The sequence below is a fragment of the Thalassophryne amazonica genome, chromosome 5 (genome assembly GCF_902500255.1).
Source record: "Thalassophryne amazonica chromosome 5, fThaAma1.1, whole genome shotgun sequence".
Classification (NCBI taxonomy): Eukaryota; Metazoa; Chordata; class Actinopteri; order Batrachoidiformes; family Batrachoididae; genus Thalassophryne; species Thalassophryne amazonica.
The window spans coordinates 88,644,739-88,665,693 of record NC_047107.1 but is presented as its reverse complement, the minus strand read 5'-3'; the positions used below and the strand labels follow the sequence as shown (position 1 = coordinate 88,665,693).

General features: G+C 39.0%; 1 protein-coding gene and 1 long non-coding RNA gene across 3 annotated transcripts in view; both read left to right on the top strand.

Moving 5' to 3' along the window:
- Positions 1-20,955, top strand: part of dapk1 (death-associated protein kinase 1) — a 215,423-nt gene that overhangs the window by 69,995 nt on the left and 124,473 nt on the right. The gene's annotated exons all lie outside the window — the stretch shown is intronic.
- On the top strand, positions 1,823-20,450 carry LOC117510910. The gene is made up of 3 exons (XR_004560839.1): positions 1,823-1,907; positions 3,541-3,544; positions 20,439-20,450. It is a non-coding gene; the product is annotated as an uncharacterized LOC117510910 (long non-coding RNA).

Here is a 20,955-nt window from a genome sequence, read left to right as displayed (position 1 = left end):
CTTTAGTACAGCTCTTTGAAATTTTGTAATTTTTTGCGAGAATGGAGAAACTGACATTTTTGTTATGCTACAGAATGTAAAATTAGCTCTGTGTCCCATTTTTGAAATTTACTACTGTATCTGGGGTGCCCAAATAGGGTGTATTCCAAATTTGAGGTTTATATCTGCATTTGTAGCTGAGATAATGCCTTTTAACAATGAACAAAAGCTCAAAATGCGTTCGCGAGTCAAAAATAGAATTGTGGTTATCCTTATTAAAAAAATTCTATCTAAAAAACTACTTGGAATTAAGCAGAAATATTTTGCATGTGTTCATCAGACATACGTAAGTACTTGCAAAAAAAAAAAACAATCATGAGAAGTCGGTGACCTGGGAGTCACACGGAATGACCCAATGACATCTCGTCAGAACACCGCTCAGGGCGTTACAGTAATACATTTAAATGCGAAACGGTCGAATATTTTGCCACTGTTACCCCGATATTATACAGTCTGAAATCTCACATGATTAACCAATCAGATTTGCAGAAAACATGTAATTGGATTAGAATGAGTCATTTCCCACTTTCACATCATGCTGCTGTCTTTAGCCCATTTTATTCTGAGTTTAACTGCTTGATCATCTGTTTGAAACCTTGATCGCCAACCATGGACAGGGTCTCTTGTCAGTCACCATCATGTTCAAGATTGCTTCAGGCAGGATATTTGCTTGCTGAGGTGTGCATGTTGTTGGCTTGGTAACGAAGTCGTCCATTGAAGATGAGCGTATTTTTTTTAGCACTGTAATGTAGTGTTATAAAGCATTAGCGTTATCACATTTCCTATTCAAAAATTACATCGCTGTTATAACGTTACAGCAAACACAAAAAGACAATTAGCTTACTGAGACGACTTTCTCTCTTTGTCAGTGTCTGAATCAGCCCCAACGTGCTTCCTTCTCAGATGTTCCTGCAGACTGCAGCGTATCATCCACACAGAAGAGAAGGTGATCGACTGCAATCTGCCATCCCTACAGGACCTGTACTCCTCCAGGGCCATGAGACGAGCAAAGAAGATCATGACTGATCCCTCTCACCCAGGACACAAATGTTTTGTCACCCTGCTCTCTGGCAGATGGCTGAGGCCCATCAGGACTAGAACCTCAAGACACAAAACAGCTTCTTTCTGTCCGCAGCTAGACTTACAAATAATTCCAGAGACCCCCATTTACCCTGCATCCCCTCCCCCCACTCCCACAAAGTACAGATCATCCCTGCACTGAAAGGACTGTACATCTGCATGCCTTGCACAGCCCCATTCCACTGTTATATTTATTTGACAGTGAACATAGTTTTGCCCTTTCGTCTATTTGACTCCTTCACATCTTAGTTTTTTTCCTTTTTATTGTTATTGTTGTTTATGCACCAATAACGTCTTACAGAAGTATTTTTTGCTTTTACTTTTTATTGTTGTTTATGCACCAGTGACACCAGATCAAATTCCTTGTATGTGAGAACTTGGCAATAAATTTGATTTTGATTGTGATTCTGATCGCCGTTGTACTGCTGTGGAAGGCAAGTTCTGCCTTGCAGATTTTGCACTGCACATTTTTCTCTTTAATCTGATTAAAATGCCCCCAAACGTTTGAGCTTCATTGCCAGCTAGCCATGATATTGTTTGAGCATAACTTTTCCGGTAACATCACGGCTAACCCCGATTACCACTACTCCGCATGTGCATCAAGGACATAAAGGCAGCTGAAGGAAAAGCTTCAGTTTTGAGAAAAATAAAGCTTAAAAACATAAACGATGATTATTGAATTATCACCCACGACTAATTGTGGCAGCCCTGGTATTAAAACAGGAAGCCCTGGCTCTGATGGGAGCTTAAAAAGTTGACTTTTTGTGAGGTTATAGATTAATTTCTCCGTTATGTCACATAAATTAATAATTTTACCTGATTAATACAGGATGACTTTGCACGTGAATAATCCATCACTGTCTGTCTTTTCTCCTTATTCTGCCACTCATAGCCAACATGTGAATGTGGCATTCGTGTTATATCACCACCTGTTGCTTTGGTATGCTCTTGACAGTGCTTTACAGTGCGTTTTGCATTTTCAAGTGGTTGGAGATGACGTTTTAAAAAGCCAAGGCAGAAAAACTTTGTTCTAAAATAAATACCTGTGTACGTGTGGACACATTCAGCACTTGGGGCTCTACCAACCTGACAAAACTAAGCATTTTGCTGTTTATTACACCAGCTTTTTCAGTAGGAAATATGGGTTTCAACATCATCACAAATATTATTTTTGGAATTTACAATTGCAACTGTTAAATAATCAAATGTAATTGCATCCAATCCCCAACAAATTAGATGAATTCTCATTTATTAACTGTTGTTGTGTTTTGTTTTGTTTTTTTTACAATTAACTCCACATCCTGTTTTCATTCGGTTTGATTAGATTAAGAACCTGTGGGTACAACGCCATAAAATCGCAGTCACCTTGCACTCTTTATACACGAGGGTACACTGTGATGACCGACGTCATCAGCCAATCACTGGCCAGCACAAAAGCTTCATTGTCACTGAGCTGGCAGGGATCCAGACTAATGCCAAATTACACTACCTCTCTTTGATCACAAAGCTTAACCAACTTCAAATGCAAACCTGGATTTAATGGCATTAAATCTGCTTCATTATTACATCTTTAGTATGTCAGACAACACAGCAGATGTGAGGCAGCAGTGTAGATTAGGTTCTGTGTTTGAGATCCTCCTCACGGTAACTACAAAAGCACATCTGATTGCAAGCAATAAAAAACAGTCACTAGTCAGTAATTACATCATTCGTATGTATTGTACTGACTTTTTTATTACACTTTGGCCGTTTAAATATGAATGAAACAATTGTTTTGTGGTTTCACTCAAAGATAAATTGTAGGGCAGCAGTCATTATGTGTCGTCTTCTTCCTCAGATTATCTGCATAATAAAGTTGATAGTGAAGCCTTTACACTGTAGACCAGGGGTGCCCTTTTCTGAACCGAGATCTACTTTTAAAGTTGACAGTGTATTGGGATCTACCAAGACATATTGAACACCATAGCGTAGCCGCAATTTATTGTGCATCAATATAATAACACAATTTCCTGGCACAAAGATAAAGTTTTAACAATAATAACGCATTATTGAAGTAAATGTACAAAGAATAAGCACAAGTAGGCCTAGGACTGGCAACACCACAACCTGTAACAACTAGGGATGGGTATTGATAAGATTTTATAGATATCGATGCCATTATCTTTTCTGCTTATCGATCAGATTCCTTATCGATTCCCTTATCGATACCTCTTGTGAATTTTGTACTAAAAGTAGGCTTTATAGGTTTTCTATGTATTTCATTGAGTCTTAAAGTAAATAAATGTTAAATTGGTCACTGTATTCTTGATCTCTGGACATAAATAAAAATAAACAAAATGGTGTTTCGCTTTGAAGTTATTAATTCCAGCTGGACTCTATCGTTCTAACTTGACTCGGCAGAGAGCCGCACAGCGTTTGGAGCTGTGTGAAGAGAACGGAGGACGATTCTCGTTTCTTTCTCGCAACAAGACAGGAGTCCCAGTTAGTAACTTTAATCTGCACAAAAGTGACTCACGATTTCACATATTCAAGGGATGAAAGTGGTGAAAAACAACAAAAAGCTGAAACCCAAAATTACCCCCCAACAGCACGTGCACGCAAATGTTTGAATTCTAGAAGATCTGAAATGCAATCTGGGACTATTCCAGAAGATAAACTGCAGTGAGTGCAGCATCCATTTAGTGAGGGGAAAAAAAAAAACTTTCCTTATTCAAATTCATTCCAGTAGTATTCTGCTCTTACTAGAATGCAGAAGTTTTCTAGTTTGGCAGATAGTTCTGGAGGAAATCACTGAAGAAATTAACAAATTGAAAATATGGTTTGACTGAAACAAACTGTCATTAAACTTAAATAAGACAGGAATGAAGTGGAGGTGTAAGAGTCACTAGGTGTTCACAGGAAACATTTATTTCTGTATGTATGTATTTATGTTCATTGTTAGTTGGTTTTATATTTTCTGTTGTGTTTTTATTCAGGTTCTTTTTGTCTCTTTTTCTAAAATCTAAAATTAGTGTTCAGAATAATAGTAGTGCTATGTGACTAAAAAGATTAATCCAGGTTTTGAGTATATTTCTTATTGTTACATGGGAAACAAGGTACCAGTAGATTCAGTAGATTCTCACAAATCCAACAAGACCAAGCATTCATGATATGCACACTCTTAAGGCTATGAAATTGGGCTATTAGTAAAAAAAAAAAAAAGTAGAAAAGGGGGTGTTCACAGTGATAGTAGCATCTGCTGTTGATGCTACAAACTCAAAACTATTATGTTCAACCTGCTTTTTTAGTAATCCTGTGAATCACTAAACTAGTATTTAGTTGCATAACCACAGTTTTTCATGATTTCTTCACATCTGCGAGGCATTAATTTTGTTGGTTTGGAACCGATTTTGCTCGTTTACTAGTGTGCTTGGGGTCATTGTCTTGTTGAAACACCCATTTCAAGGGCATGTCCTCTTCAGCATAAGGCAACATGACCTCTTCAAGTATTTTGACATATCCAAACTGATCCATGATACCTGGTATGCGATATATAGGCCCAACACCATAGTAGGAGAAACATGCCCATATCATGATGCTTGCACCACCATGCTTCACTGTCTTCACTGTGAACTGTGGCTTGAATTCAGAGTTTGGGGGTCGTCTCACAAACTGTCTGTGGCCCTTGGACCCAAAAAGAACAATTTTACTCATCAGTCCACAAAATATTCCTCCATTTCTCTTTAGGCCAGTTGATGTGTTCTTTGGCAAATTGTAACCTCTTCTGCACATGTCTTTTATTTAACAGAGGGACTTTGCAGGAGATTCTTGCAAATAAATTAGCTTCACGCAGGCGTCTTCTAACTGTCACAGCACTTACAGGTAACTCCAGACTGTCTTTGATCATCCTGGAGCTGATCAATGGGTTAGCCTTTGCCATTCTGGTTATTCTTCTATCCATTTTGCTGGTTGTTTTCCGTTTTCTTCCACGCTTCTGTTTTTTTGTTGTTTTTTTTTTTGTCCATTTTAAAGCATTGGAGATCATTGTAGATGAACAGCCTATATTTTTTTGCACATGCATATAAGTTTTCCCCTCTCCAATCAACTTTTTAATCAAACTACGCTGTTCTTCTGAACAATGTCTTCCTCAGGCTTTCAAAGAGAAAAGCATGTTCAACAGGTGCTGGCTTCATCCTTAAATAGGGGACACCTGATTCACACCTGTTTGTTCCACAAAATGCTTTGCTTTCAGTGATGCCGGTATTTGGTTAGACTCTTTCTCTCAGATTGTTCTGTCTGAGTTATTTTCATTAGTTACTTCATCCAAACCATCAACATGTCTATTAGACCCCATTCCTACTAGGCTGCTCAAGGAAGCCCTACCATTATTTAATGCTTCAATCTTAAATATGATCAATCTATCTTTATTAGTTGGCTATGTACCACAGGCTTTTAAGGTGGCAGTAATTAAACCATTACTTAAAAAGCCATCACTTGACCCAGCTATCTTAGCTAATTATAGGCCAATCTCCAACCTTCCTTTTCTCTCAAAAATTCTTGAAAGGGTAGTTGTAAAACAGCTAACTGATCATCTGCAGAGGAATGGTCTATGTGAAGAGTTTCAACTGTTTGTTGTGATTTGGCGCTATATAAATAAAATTGATGATGATGATGACAAAATTGACAAACTCACTGACTGAATGCCACACTACTATTATTGTGAACACCCCCTTTTCTACTTTTTTTTTTTACTAATAGCCCAATTTCATAGCCTTAAGAGTGTGTATATCATGAATGCTTGGTCTTGTTGGATTTGTGAGAATCTACTGAATCTACTGGTACCTTGTTTCCCATGTAACAATAAGAAATATACTCAAAACCTGGGTTAATCTTTTTAGTCACATAGCACTACTATTATTCTAAACACTACTGTATATAATCATTAGATTAGTTATTATTACTATTATTGTTGTGCTTGCTATTATTATTAATATATAAACAAAAATAAATTTTAAAAAATGCTACAATTTGTAATACATTTGACTCTTTTACGACAAACGCTTGACAGCTGCAACTGCTTAATGCTAATTTTAACATTGAAAATACCATAGACATGCTAACGTGTTAGCATCGGTCCCGTTTTTAAGTTATAAAATACATCTATCAACTGTTTCAGAAGACCATAACAGCTTGGTTTAACATAAAAAAAGGTAAATAATACTCAGACATATGCTCTTTAGGGTTTTAGCAGGGGAAAGAGAAAGGAAAAAAATTAATCCACGAAGCAATGATCGAAGCACTGCTTCGATCTGCGAATCACTGCTTCGGTTGGTTCAAGGTTCAAAGCAAAGCCGCGCTGCAGAAAAGTTGATTACAGACCCGCTGCAGGGTCTGTAATCAATGTAGAGAAATTATAATTTTCCTGACAAACACCCCCAAAAACAACGGCCACTCTGAAGGACAGATAAGGGAATCGTTAAGTAAAAAGGTTATTGATGTCGGTGGATCGAATCATTTCTTAACAATACCCGAAAGGAACCGGTTCTCGATACCCATCCCTAGTAACAACACAACAACAAGCAACTCAAATTACACAATGCCTAATTAAAGTTGGAAAAGTTGTTCCCTACCTTAGTGGGACTTCTGGCACTGAGAGGAGGCAAGAAAGAAGAAAGGCTAAATCCAGAAGCTGTGCATATTCAGCATGGTTTGAACGTTTCAGAATTTTTTTTTTTTTTAATTTTGGGCAACAATTCATTAAACCATTCCAGAAATTTACCTCTGCTGAGCTACCTAACGTCTGTGTGCAGCAGACCTCCAGCTGCACATGGAATAATGAAAAAATAAATAAAATTAAATAAAACCACAAACACTGTCATCTTTATCAAAAGCAGCTATTAATACTCACAGTTTATCTCTGTATTATATTTATAAACTTACAGAAACAGCTCACCCGTGTCACTTTTGTAAACATTACACAAAATGAACGCACAAAAAATCAAATCAAATCTCAAGCACAGTCATCATCTTTACAAAAGCAGTAAATCACAGAAATAGTCAGTTTAACTGAGCTAATGGCTCACTATTTGCATTCACAAACACAACAAATGCATGAAAAATAAATTAATAAAAATACTGGCTTTTGAACTGTTTGCATACCGTTTTTGTCCACAGTAACTTATTTCGGCTCTTTAAGCTGTCATGTTGCTTCAAAAACGTTTTTTTTTCCTCATTTAAATTTTTTTCTCCTCTGAACCCTGCACAAAAAGGAAGTCTTCTTCTTCTTTTATCGTGTTTAACGGCAGCCGACATCCTTATTGGTGCAGTGCTGCCACCTTCTGCATCAATCCATTACAGCACCAGTGTCATGCGATCGACTGGAAGTCAGCTGGTGATCAACCAGTTGATTGCGCCAGCTGTAGACCTTTGTCGAACTGCTGTACTTCACACATTTCATCATCTTTTCTCCAGGATCTTCTGTTTCACAATAGTTGTAGAACACAGTCAATCAATACTGTCTCGTTGTAGTGAAAGGGAAATGATATACTGCATACAACGTAGTACTGGCCACAACAGCACAAACTGTTTACTAAATGGAAAAAAAAAATAGTGACATTGCAATGACAAGTTTTACACAGTGTTGCGGGATAGATTGAGGTGTTTAAAATAAGATTTAAAAAAACACAGAAGATAAGATTTTGTAGGTGGCACTGTAACGCTCCCACAAAAAACCAAGAAGACCGTAGAGCATGCCCTTAACTAATGTAAGCGCTAATCAATGTAGCAGGCGATGGTACAAGTTTACAAAGCCACATGCTGAGTAAAATATGCCTTTTAAGAGAAAGGGTCTGTGCTGATTGTGTGAAACAGACTTATTATGCATTTAAAGTGAAGCAGTGTGTTTATATTTTTTAAAACGTGGTTTGCTCCACTGGCTGCTCTCCACCTCCGAAGATGAACGAAAGGAAGCGCACTTTAAATTAATCATGTTTAACTATTAAAAAATGCCTATATTCAGATTTGATAAGAGTTTTTATCAACAGGTTGTAGAGTTAATTTATCAGTGCAGCCATTGTGGAAATGTTGCACTCCACAGCCATTGTTATTCACCAAGTATCCACAGAAAACAAGGAATTTGACTTCGGTTTAAGCTGCTCTGTACGGCATGTAGAAATATACACTAAACATTAAATAAATCACAGCAATAAAAAGTGCAAATGAAATGTGCAATAAGAAAAAAAAAAAAAAGAATGTCCTGTCCGCAGACTGAAGATTTCACAGAGCACCTGGACTTATGGTTTGGCAAAGCTCCAAAACTCTTAATAATGTGAAAAAACAAATAATTACCTGGGAAAACAGAGAGAGGGAACATCCTAAACTTAAACTGCATGATGGCACAGCGACATTGTGCCATTGCTTAGGGAGACCTGCCACTACTGATATTGTTTAAAAATACAAATACTTTTTTTATCGGATTACTCGATTAATCGATAAAGTAATCGATAGAATACTCGATCCCAAAAATATTCGATAGCTGCAGCCCTACCGCTTACTCCAATTAAGGTTCAAGGGGGGTCTGGAGCTTATCCCAGCAACCATAGGACATGAGGCGGGGTTAGTGTCATATGTCCTTCTTAGAATACAACCCCTGGCAAAAATTATGGAATCACCGGCCTCAGAGGATGTTCATTCAGTTGTTTAATTTTGTGGAAAAAAAGCAGATCACAGACATGACACAAAACTAAAGTCATTTCAAATGGCAACTTTCTGGCTTTAAGAAACACTATAAGAAATCAGGGAAAAAAATTGTGGCAGTCATTAACGGTTACTTTTTTAGACCAAGCAGAGGGGAAAAAAATATGGACTCACTCAATTCTGAGGAATAAATTATGGAATCACCCTGTAAATTTTCATCCCCAAAACTAACACCTGCATCAAATCAGATCTGCTCGTTAGTCTGCATCTAAAAAGGAGTGATCACACCTTGGAGAGCTGTTGCACCAAGTGGACTGACATGAATCATGGCTCCAACACGAGAGATGTCAGTTGAAACAAAGGAGAGGATTATCAAACTCTTAAAAGAGGTTAAATCATCACGCAATGTTGCAAAAGATGTTGGTTGTTCACAGTCAGCTGTGTCTAAACTCTGGACCAAATACAAACAACATGGGAAGGTTGTTAAAGGCAAACATACTGGTAGACCAAGGAAGACATCAAAGCGTCAAGACAGAAAACTTAAAGCAGTATGTCTCAAAAATTGAAAGTGCACAACAAAACAAATGAGGAACGAATGGGAGGAAACTGGAGTCAATGTCTGTGACCGAACTGTAAGAAACCGCCTAAAGGAAATGGGATTTACATACAGAAAAGCTAAACGAAAGCCATCATTAACACCTAAACAGAAAAAAACAAGGTTACAATGGGCTAAGGAAAAGCAATCGTGGACTGTGGATAACTGGATGAAAGTCATATTCAGTGATGAATCTCGAATATGCATTGGGCAAGGTGATGATGCTGGAACTTTTGTTTGGTGCCGTTCCAATGAGATTTATAAAGATGACTGCCTGAAGAGAACATGTAAATTTCCACAGTCATTGATGATATGGGGCTGCATGTCAGGTAAAGGCACTGGGAGATGGCTGTCATTACATCATCAATAAATGTACAAGTTTACGACACTTTTCTTATCCCATCAATTGAAAGAATGTTTGGGGATGATGAAATCATTTTTCAAGATGATAATGCATCTTGCCATAGAGCAAAAACTGTGAAAAGATTCCTTGCAAAAAGACACATAGGGTCAATGTCATTGCCTGCAAATAGTCCGGATCTTAATCCAATTGAAAATCTTTGGTGGAAGTTGAAGAAAATGGTCCATGACAAGGCTCCAACCTGCAAAGCTGATCTGGCAACAGCAATCAGAGAAAGTTGGAGCCAGATTGATGAAGAGTACTGTTTGTCACTCATTAAGTCCATGCCTCAGAGACTGCAAATAAAAGCCAGAGGTGGTGCAACAAAATACTAGTGATGTGTTGGAGTGTTCTTTTGTTTTTCATGATTCCATAATTTTTTCCTCAGAATTGGGTGATTCCATATTTTTTTCCCTCTGCTTGGTCTAAAAAGTAACCGTTACTGACTGCCACAATTTTTTTTCCTGATTTCTTATAGTGTTTTTTAAAGCCAGAAAGTTGTCATTTGAAATGACTTTAGTTTTGTGTCATGTCTGCGATCTGCTTTTTTTCTACAAAATTAAACAACTGAATGAACATCCTCCAAGGCCGGTGATTCCATAATTTTTGCCAGGGGTTGTATATTTTAAGAATTAAATATGATGGGCACTTTTGTCACACTGACATGGTGACTGGCTGGAGTTAATTCTGCATCTGCAGTCACTCTGAAAGGATCAACACAGATCAAATGACCCAGGTGGACTTGTGAAATCTGTACACAGCTGGTTTTTGTGTGTGCATTTTCAGCATGTTGCTTGTTGTAAACCTGACATAAAAGCTGATAGTGTGGCCTACTGAAATGTCTCTGTCATACGTTATAATAGAAAAGAGTCAGTAAAGGAATAAATGTGTGAACTGCAACAGTATCTTTACAGTGATAAACACTGTGCAGCTCTGATGTTGAATCACTTGCCTTACCTGAAAGTAAAAGAAAGGGTCGTAAGGAATTTGATCCTGGGTGTTTGCACCACACATGCATTTTTTGGGGGGTGGGGGGGTGTATTGTTAAAAAAGCCGCCCCACACCTCTGTTTGTCAGGGATTTCCACTCTGAACTTTTTTCAGAGCTTGCTCATTATTTCTGCTCAGTCTTTACACTTACGCAGGAGCAGCATTTGTGCAAGTCAAGTCTTCTTCCTGAACATCTCTAAAGGTCGAGAGGGATTTCCCATATAGCCATTAAGTACACATCAAGGATCTGTCCTCCTCAGGGAATCCACTGCATTAATGCTGACTCTCTAATTTAGTCCATAATGAATCGTCAGCTCTCAGACAGAGAAACAAGGAAAACAGGGTTTTTATTGTGTTCTGGTTTCCCTGTGCTAAGTCACCAAAGGGAGGAGTGCTCTTTTGAACCACTGCCATTTTCCCCTTGTTTATATGTGTGCAGCTGGTGTTAATGGAGGGTGGTCTTACATTCCCCACACTTCCAGCGTACACATGTTGGCCATAACAACTGTCTTTGTCTTTGGTTTCCACCACAGTATGTTATCACAAAAAAGGTTATTTTTTTATGTAACTTTTGGCAAGCTTGTTGTCATCTATTCCAAGCTTAAATGGATGGTGTGTGTGTGTGTGTGTGTGTGTGTGTGTGTGTGTGTGTGTGTGTGTGTGTGTGTGTGTGTGTGTGTGTGTGTGTGTGTGTGTGTGTGTGTGTGTGTGTGTGTGTGTGTGTGTGTGTGTGTCACTCAGTCTCAGACATGATCATAGACTTTCAGACTCTGCATCAGATGGAAAAAGAGCTGTTAAGTGTAATCCATTTATCATTTATTTGCTTATCGAAACCTTAGACTACTACTGCTTTCAAGCTGATTGCAATTGGAAACAACCACGTCCTGTATATACTTTAATACCGTCTTGCAGTGTTAAGTATGCATCATGAAAAATGTCATCAGAGGTTGATTTCAATTAACTTTGTGCCTTTTTTTTGCTGTCAGCATAAAGAACCCACATAACAAAACATCAGTACAGTGAAGTACTGTCATTGCTCTTTTTTTTTTTATGCTTTTTGCACTCATGTTATCAAGGAGGCCCCCACCCAGCTGCATTTCTAAGAGACACATTTGTATAGCACTTTTTTTTTGCACTGCAGTGTTTCATTTTGGGAAACGCCCAGTTCTAGCAAAACTGCTTTTATAAAACATGATAAAAACATGGGAATATGAATTGCTGTATATTCCTTGACAGTTTCATAAAATGTGATGATGAAAAATAAGAAAACATTATTTAATCAGAATGCACAAATGTGTGAGACAAATATCAAACATTTTGCAGGTTTTTCTTAAATTCAGTTGTCTCAGTATGTGACATCATTGACACACGTCTTTGAGTTGAAGGGTACCATTGGTGAGCTCATCTGCTGAGGTGAGCAGTTGAAATGAATACTTGCACACTATTGGCCTTCTTTCCATGCACATTGTTGCTCCTCCAGTTCAGCGATCCCTGTCATGTTATTGCTTTAATTTCTAAGCAGTAGCTTTTCTCAGGGTGAAACTGCTGATGTGTGTGTTTCACAGCCCAGGAGGTTCTGCTCTGATCAACTTCCTGTGATCATGAAGTGAGTCTTCTCTGAGTCACTGATATGCTGTAGTTTTTGGCAGAGATTTAAGAGGTGCCTGAATAGTACACCACAGAATAACTATAATAATATGTATATGTCACAGACATGAACGAGGGAAGCTCTTCAGTATCTCACCATGTCATTTAGGTCCTTCAGACTTTTTTTTTTTTTTGAGCAAATGTTTCAGGGGAGCATTAGCATGGCTAAAACCTTTCAGCTTCCCCCTGCCTTTTTAAGAATTTTTCCTTTTTTTTGCCTTTCAGCTTCTGGGGGGGCTCCACCCCAACTCCCCTAATTACAGCCCTCTTAACCCCCTGCCACTTTAAGCTTTGTTTTTTAATGTAGATGGAAATTAATATTCAAAGTTTTCAGAAAGTTGACAGTAGGGCTGTACAATTTGGCCAAATTATCGTATCTCAATATTGTCATATCAGTATGATATACAACATGACTATGATTTCATACAAACTGCAGCAACAGTGAAAATTAAACATTCATACATAAACAGAACAGTAATAGTACCACACCCATTTTGCACTCATCATACAGTTAGGATACAGTGCCCTCAAAAAGTATTGGAACACTTGGTATTTCACACATTTTAATTTGTTTATTACGGAGCCCGCCCAGGGACATGGTGGTTAATTTTTTTCTGTCTCAGATATTGCGTTCCCTCGCAATAACCTGGCCCAGATTATTGCGTTCCCTCACAATACTTTTGCGTTCCCTTGCAATATTATTTTGCGTTCCCTTGCAATAACCTAATATCATAAGCTCATGCCTATCAAAACGCACAGTGAGTGGAATCAGGTGGGGGGAGACTGAACGTATATGCGCGCGCGCGCACACACACACACACACACACACAGCAGACCGCAACAGGATAGAAAAATCACTCAAGACACACGCATATATAAGTCAACTCGAATTAAAGTGGAAATGCTGCTTTTAACAACCTGGACCTCATTTCTGGCATAATATACGGTCGTTTACTCACCAATATAATTTTTGGTGTCATTATTAGTCCATGGTTCAAATTACGTGTTCAGTTCAAATCTAAGTCAAACATTTTTCTTCTACTAAGGTGTATTAGAAGTCCTTGTGGTACACAGCACTCACTACTGTACAGGAGAGGCCTAGCAGTCAATATTTGTTACTGATTTCAAAATGCAGCTCTTTTCAACCAGACGTGTGGTGCTGTGACATGTCAATCATCTGTCTCCAATCAGATTTCAGGGGAGTCCAGTGCAACCCTGGCCTCCGCTCTAGCTGCACCCATGCCTGGAAGTGTTGAACATTTGACGTGTCCTGTTTCACCGTGGACTCAAAATTTGGCTTTTCCTGTTTCAGTCTCAACTTGCCACTCAATGCCCATGATATCCCATGAGATCTCATCTCGTGGGATCCAGGAAGTGTTAAATACTTGACATTTCCTGTTTCACTCTGGACTCAAAATTTGGCACTTCCTGTTTCAGTGTGAATTTGCCACTGTATTCCTGTGAGATTCCATAAGATCTTATCTGTCTATCCAGGAAATGTCGATTCAGGAAGTGTTTGACATTTCCTCTTTCACTGTAGACTCAAAATTTGGCACTTCCTGTTTGGGATTCAGTGTACCATGAGCGAGCTTCACGCCACTGCCGTCGCTAGTATAAATTTATCTGCATCGTAGGCTTTGACATAATTATCAGGATATAGTTGATGGGATTGGGGCAGGGGTCTTCAACATGTCACTCGCAAGCTATCAGTAGCTCACAGCCCCTTTAAAAGTAGCTTGCCAAACCTTATTTTCTGCAGTATGTTACTTTTTTTTTTTTTTTTGCTGGTTTGAGAGGTCCTGTGACTTATAGTCCAGTGCAACTTATATACCAGAAAACAATCGCGATTCACAACCACATTTTCTTTACATTTAAATTGAGAAATGCACCATTAAACTGCCTTTTTGTTTCAAAAACAAGAGAGGTGGAAACAATTCAGTTTAATTTGTTTAGCTCCAAATCACAGCAAAGCTGCCTCAAGGCACTTCACACAAGTAACGTCTAACCTTACCAACCCCAGGAGCAAGCACACAGGCGACAGTGGTAAGGAAAAACTCCCTCTGACAATTTTGAGGAAGAAACCTCAAGCAGACCAGTCCAAGTCCACACAGACGTCCAGGACAGCACCAGTTGGGGGGATTAGGTTTTAAGATCCAGTCAGAAACAGGCTTTCAGCACACGTTTAAAACCCAAGTCAGTTCACACTTAAAGTGTTCTTTAAAGGAGCAATCGACATGGTGTTACTATTTTGAGCTTTTCCTCATGTCAGCTCCAGGTAAAATGCAATTGGCAGTCATGCTTACTTCAAGCAAATGTATGTGAATAAATGTCTATCAAATAGTAAGGAGTGTCTAATGACACAAAGAACTGCACTGTAAAAATGTACACAGGAACAAAGAATGTTTCACACATCACATCACATATAATCGTACACAGTGTGTGCAGCGTGCATGCGTGTGTGTGTGTGCATTGTTATTGCGCAAACGAAACGACATTAATTTCCACAGCAATGTAAACAGTATGTATTTACATTATTCACAATCAAAATTATGCTTCCAAGAAGCACAAACATCACGAATATCACACTGAAATTTATACAAAATGTATCTCCAGTTAGCATCAATTACAGAATGGGAGCTTAACAAGCCAATATTGCTAATTGTACTTGTGCTGTGTGCTGATTTAAAACTGAACTTAACCGTAAGTTTGTGTTGGACTGCTCTGTCACTTTGGAAATGTTCCACTTGCAAAGTAATCCACAAGAGGTCAGTGCTGTGCTCAAAAAGTCTGTTTGATAGTCTATAATTAAACAAGGAAGAGGAAAAGTCCAAAACATCTGACTGAGCGACTGCTCCCCCCACCACAGCGTGAGCGTATTAGCACCGCTTCTCACCCAAAGTAAAGGTGTGGCATAAATCTGTCCCAAGATGCTTTGCTTCCGGAAGGGGACCTCAGAACCAGCAAAATAAGATCACGAAAGAAAGAAAGAAAGAAAGTAGCTTGCAGTCCCTTTAAAAGTAGCTCGCCAAAGGTTTCATGAGTTGCAGGCCTGGATCCAGAGTGAAAATCTGACAGATGCATTTTTGCCCAATGACAAAATAAAAATTGCACGCATCTTGTTATTCAATAATCTAAATTCTTTTATTCGTGTGCAACATACACTGTCACACTTCTTTTATTATATTTATTATACTTCATGGACCATAGTGAACACTTCTTATTTGTATAAATATGATGTCCTAAAAAAACAACAACACTATAACACAAATTGACATGGTGGATTCTTGATCTCTGGACATAAATAGGAATAAACAAAATCTGTAGTTTTTGTCAAAAGCATTTCCTTTCAGACATTATTGGCATAAATGTCTTTCCATATATCTGAGCTGAGCTCTTGCAGCTCCTGTGCTGCAAGAGCTCAGCATGTCTTATTTTGGGAGAAAAAAACGTTTAAGTCGATTGTAGTTTCTTGTCTGTAAGAGGTGTCATTTTATTTAAAGCGGCAATTCATTTTGAAGTTATTAATTCCGACCGGACTCAGTGTTTCGTGGACGCAGTGTTTCGAGCTGTGACAGAACGGAGAACGATTCTCGTTTCTTGACTGCAACAAGACAAGAGTCCCAGTTAGTGACTTTAATCCACAAAAAAGTGACTCACTGTATTTTAATGGCTTTGAGAGGGGTTAAGAAGCGGACTTTGCGTTTCTAAAGAGCAGTGAATCAAAGAACCAACGAACTAGTGGATCGAAGCATTGTTTCATTGGCTCACGCTTCAAAGTGGAGTCGCACTGAAGAAACGGTTGATTACAGAGCCGCTGCAGACCAAACCCTGAATATTCGACTTTATTTGTACGTCCGTATGACTCTGAAACTCGGAACAATTCGTATAATTTACAGACAAACCGTATAGGTTGACATGTATGGTTGGAAAACTACCGAAAATGTAATTTCAGTCATCATAGAATGCCTTTCAAACACACTATTGTCTGAAAACTATTTATAAACCACTCAACGTTTCTTGCTGAAATAAGCGCCCAATTTTCCTTGCACAACTTTTTTCCTGGATGCCATGATCATCGACTCGACTGGACTGACCGGTTGGAATTTTCCTGTGTACACCTGTGTGGTGCATTGTGGGATCAAATCAAAAGCTGTGTTCACCATGGGGACACGTTCAGCACTATTCGGAATTATTCGAGATTTTTTTTTTTTTTTTACCGATGACGAACGATGCGTAAAAAAATCTGACCGATGCAACTGCATCGGTCCAAACTGGTCTGGATCCGGGCCTGAGTTATACCTTATTTTCTGTAATATAAGTCACTTTTTTTTTTTACTGCACTCAACAAAAATATAAATGCAACACTTTTGGTTTTGCTCCCATTTTGTATGAGATGAACTCAAAGATCTAAAATTTTTTCCAAATACACAGTATCACCATTTCCCTCAAATATTGTTCACAAACCAGTCTAAATCTGTGATAGTGAGCACTTCTCCTTTTCTGAGATAATCCATCCCACCTCACAGGTGTGCCATATCAAGATGCTGATTAGACACCATAGACTTAGACTGCCCACAATAAAAGGCCACTCTGAAAGGTGCAGTTTTATCACACAGCACAATGCCACAGATGTTGCAAGATTTGAGGGACGGTGCAATTGGCATGCTGACAGCAGGAATGTCAACCAGAGCTGTTGCTCGTGTATTGAATGTTCATTTCTCTACCATAAGCTGTCTCCAAAGGCATGTCAGAGAATTTGGCAGTACAGCCAACCAGCCTCACAACCGCAGACCACGTGTAACCACACCACACCAGCCCAGGACCTCCACATCCAGCATGTTCACCTCCAAGATCATCTGAGACCAGCCACTCGGACAGCTGCTGAAACAATCGGTTTGCATAACCAAAGAATTTCTGCACAAACTGTCAGAAACTGTCTCAGGGAAGCTCATCTGCATGCTCGTCGTCCTCATCGGGGTCTCGACCTGACTCCAGTTCGTCGTCGTAACCAACTTGAGTGGGCAAATGCTCACATTTGCTGGCGTTTGGCACGTTGGAGAGGTGTTCTCTTCATGGATGAATCCCGGTTCACACTGTCCAGGGCAGATGGCAGACAGCGTGTGTGGCGTCGTGTGGGTAAGCGGTTTTCTGATGTCAGTGTTGTGGATCGAGTGGCCCATGGTGGCAGTGGGGTTATGGTATGGGCAGGCGTCTGTTATGGATGAAGAACACAGGTGCATTTTATTGATGGCATTTTGAATGCACAGAGATACCGTGATGAGATCCTGAGGCCCATTGTTGTGCCATACATCCAAGAACATCACCTCATGTTGCAGCAGGATAGTGCACGGCCCCATGTTGCAAAGATCTGTACACAATTCTTGGAAGCTGAAAATGTCCCAGTTCTTGCATGGCCGGCATACTCACCGGACATGTCACCCATTGAGCATGTTTGGGATGCTCTGGACCGGCGTATACGACAGCGTATACCAGTTCCTGCCAATATCCAGCAACTTCGCACAGCCATTGAAGAGGAGTGGACCAACATTCCACAGGCCACAATTGACAACCTGATCAACTCTATGAGAAGGAGATGTGTTGCACTGCATGAGGCAAATGGTGGTCACACCAGATACTGACTGGTATCCCCCCCCCCCCCCCCAATAAAACAAAACTGCACCTTTCAGAGTGGCCTTTTATTGTGGGCAGTCTAAGGCACACCTGTGCACTAATCATGGTGTCTAATCAGCATCTTGATATGGCACACCTGTGAGGTGGGATGGATTATCTCAGCAAAGGAGAAGTGCTCACTATCACAGATTTAGACTGGTTTGTGAACAATATTTGAGGGAAATGGTGATATTGTGTATGTGGAAAAAGTTTTAGATCTTTGAGTTCATCTCATACAAAATGGGAGCAAAACCAAAAGTGTTGCGTTTATATTTTTGTTGAGTGTAGTTTGAGATGTCCTCAATGCATTGAGTTACTGGCTGATCAGCTATTTGTGTTTAAGAAGAACTTGAACAGGTGTACATAAGAAAGAAAGAAAGAAATACCATAACATGCTTTTTACTGAAAGACCACATTTGTGAATGAAGATGGACTTTTTTTCTCCTCTATTTGGAAGAAACCTTATTTGGAGTCATTTGGAATTATAAGGACAGCTCTTTTAAGAAGAAGAAGAAAATGAATGGTGAGTTTATGTTTAGAAATGTGCTAAAAATGAGCTTAAATTACATTGTAATTACGTTGTATGTTCATATCACATACGTCTGTTCAGTGGCTGAAATGAAACAGTTTGCCCTTGTAAAAAAAAACAGTCATTCGCTCTTAGCTTCCCATGGCTAAAGCAGTGTTTTTGTTGTAAATACAGTGGTGGGCACAGCTAATCAAAAAATTAGCTTTGATAACAGATAATCAGCTAACTGAAAAGTTGTCTTTTATAAAGCTAAACCGATAAACCACCTAAAAATGTATCTGAAGCTACCGATAACTGATAAATTCCAGTATTGTCTCTGGTACACTTGCAACTACTAACAAGCTGATTTTGAGTTTTAACACCACAATCACTTCTGGGAGAATCAAAGGCGTTTACAGACCCAAGCAATGAGTCAGCACTTCTGTCTTTGAGCGCCCTGCCCACTGCTGGAAGCTCCTATTTACTACATGGCTTCCAGCACAGAAGCAGCTGAGAGGAGTAGCGAAGCTCAACTCTCTACTCAATAACAGCGTTGCTGTCAGGCGGAGGTCTTGGAAAATAAAGCAGTGCTGACTTATGATTTGGTGTATAAATAAAATTAATACAGACAGAATAACTCCATTAATGTCAATTCTGTCATTTGTACAAAGTTAAAATATAACATATATCTTTTAATGTTGAATAATGCACTAATTCTGAATTTTTGTAGCAAACACAGACAGATGGAAAAGGATTATGGATAAAATGTGCCTCTGCTAACACTGATTGGTTGACTCATTCATTCTGTGTAAACCAACACGTTAATGTGAGGTGTGTCGTGTGTTGGTGTTTACAGATAAATGTGCTTTTATAAAATATGCCATTTTTTTTATTTGTAAAAAAAAAAAAGCCAAGTTGTAATTAGATGACGTCTGATATAACCGGTGTCAAAATAAATAGAACACTGCCATGATCTACTGGTGCCCAGACGCTCAGTACTTAAAGTGGGCTTACACTGTGCGAGTTTTGGCCCTTTTTCAGCAGATTTTTCACTCGTGCAAGAATTTTTTGGATTGCGCCGAGTTTCAGGTTAATCCCGTGTCCTGCATCGTCTAGTATACATGGAGTAATGAGCTGCATTTAACCTCTCACGACCACCTCCTGATCAGCAATCGTATGAAAATCAAACCTCTTTGATATTCTGGTCGGCCGTCATGAAGGTATCCCGCTGCTGAAGCGCTGCAGGTGTCCAGCGTCTCGCACCGTGCATGTGCAAACACCAGAGAGAGCATAAACAGTGATCATCTCTTCGGGAGAGCAGCTTCTGTTTCTTTCCCCCCCTTTCTTCAACTCATGTAAAGTCTTGTAATGTTTTTTTTTTTTTTTTTTTACTTTGATGTCTCCTATCAAGAGTTTTTGTTAAAAAAAAAAAAAAAAGCTTCTGTTTACATTTTGCTTTTGGGAACATGAGTCCGACTTGTGGTTTTTGAATGTACAATGTGTGAGAGAACATAAATCGTGCCCTCTGAACTTTTACACCGTGTGGTTTTGTCATACAGTTTGAGCTGTAGCTGAGTACAGTGATTGAAAAATATTATACAGTGTCTGTTCAGCTTTAGGACGAATACTGCCATGAACACTACTGGCCAGTAGATGGCAGTAGAGGCTGTGAAAACTTGCCAAAACAAATTCCAGATAATCCATGTGTGCTACGTTTAAGATGCGTGGAATTTAGCAAACGCAATAACGTCTATAAACTCAGAGAATATATTCATGAGAGTTTTAGGCACAATATACAAAGAGTTTAATGCTGTTGTCCGTGTGGAGCCTGACCAGAGCATCTCAAATGCATTTCTTCTGTCGTGAATGTACCCATACCCATAATGCACCTGGACACAGCATCTCCACACTAAAACCTTCAAAATTAGCGCATTACTTTAAAACTAAAACATATATCTGATGTTTTCACTTTATAAACCTCAGACATGACGTTAATTTAAATAACTTGTCTGAAATTAGTTTGGCTAAAATTTTAACCATAAGTTAAACCTGTATGCCTCTGGATGACTTGGGTGCTATTGCCATCGTATTAGTATGGGGTCAAAAGAAATGAGTTTTTTTCTTTTTTGTGACCAGTTCTTCTTTGTCTGCAGAGGATAGAGCGGTTTCTTCTGGAACCAGTTCTCCTCTGTTTACGGAGGGTAGAACTACACATCTGCTACAAAATGTTTAACTGATTTTAAATTTTCTAAATGTTTGTTGCTTTGTTTACCACATACATTAGCGGTCTAAAAATTGTCGGACCAAAACTTATTGGAAGATAATTGATCCGATGATGGTTTTCAAAGTTATC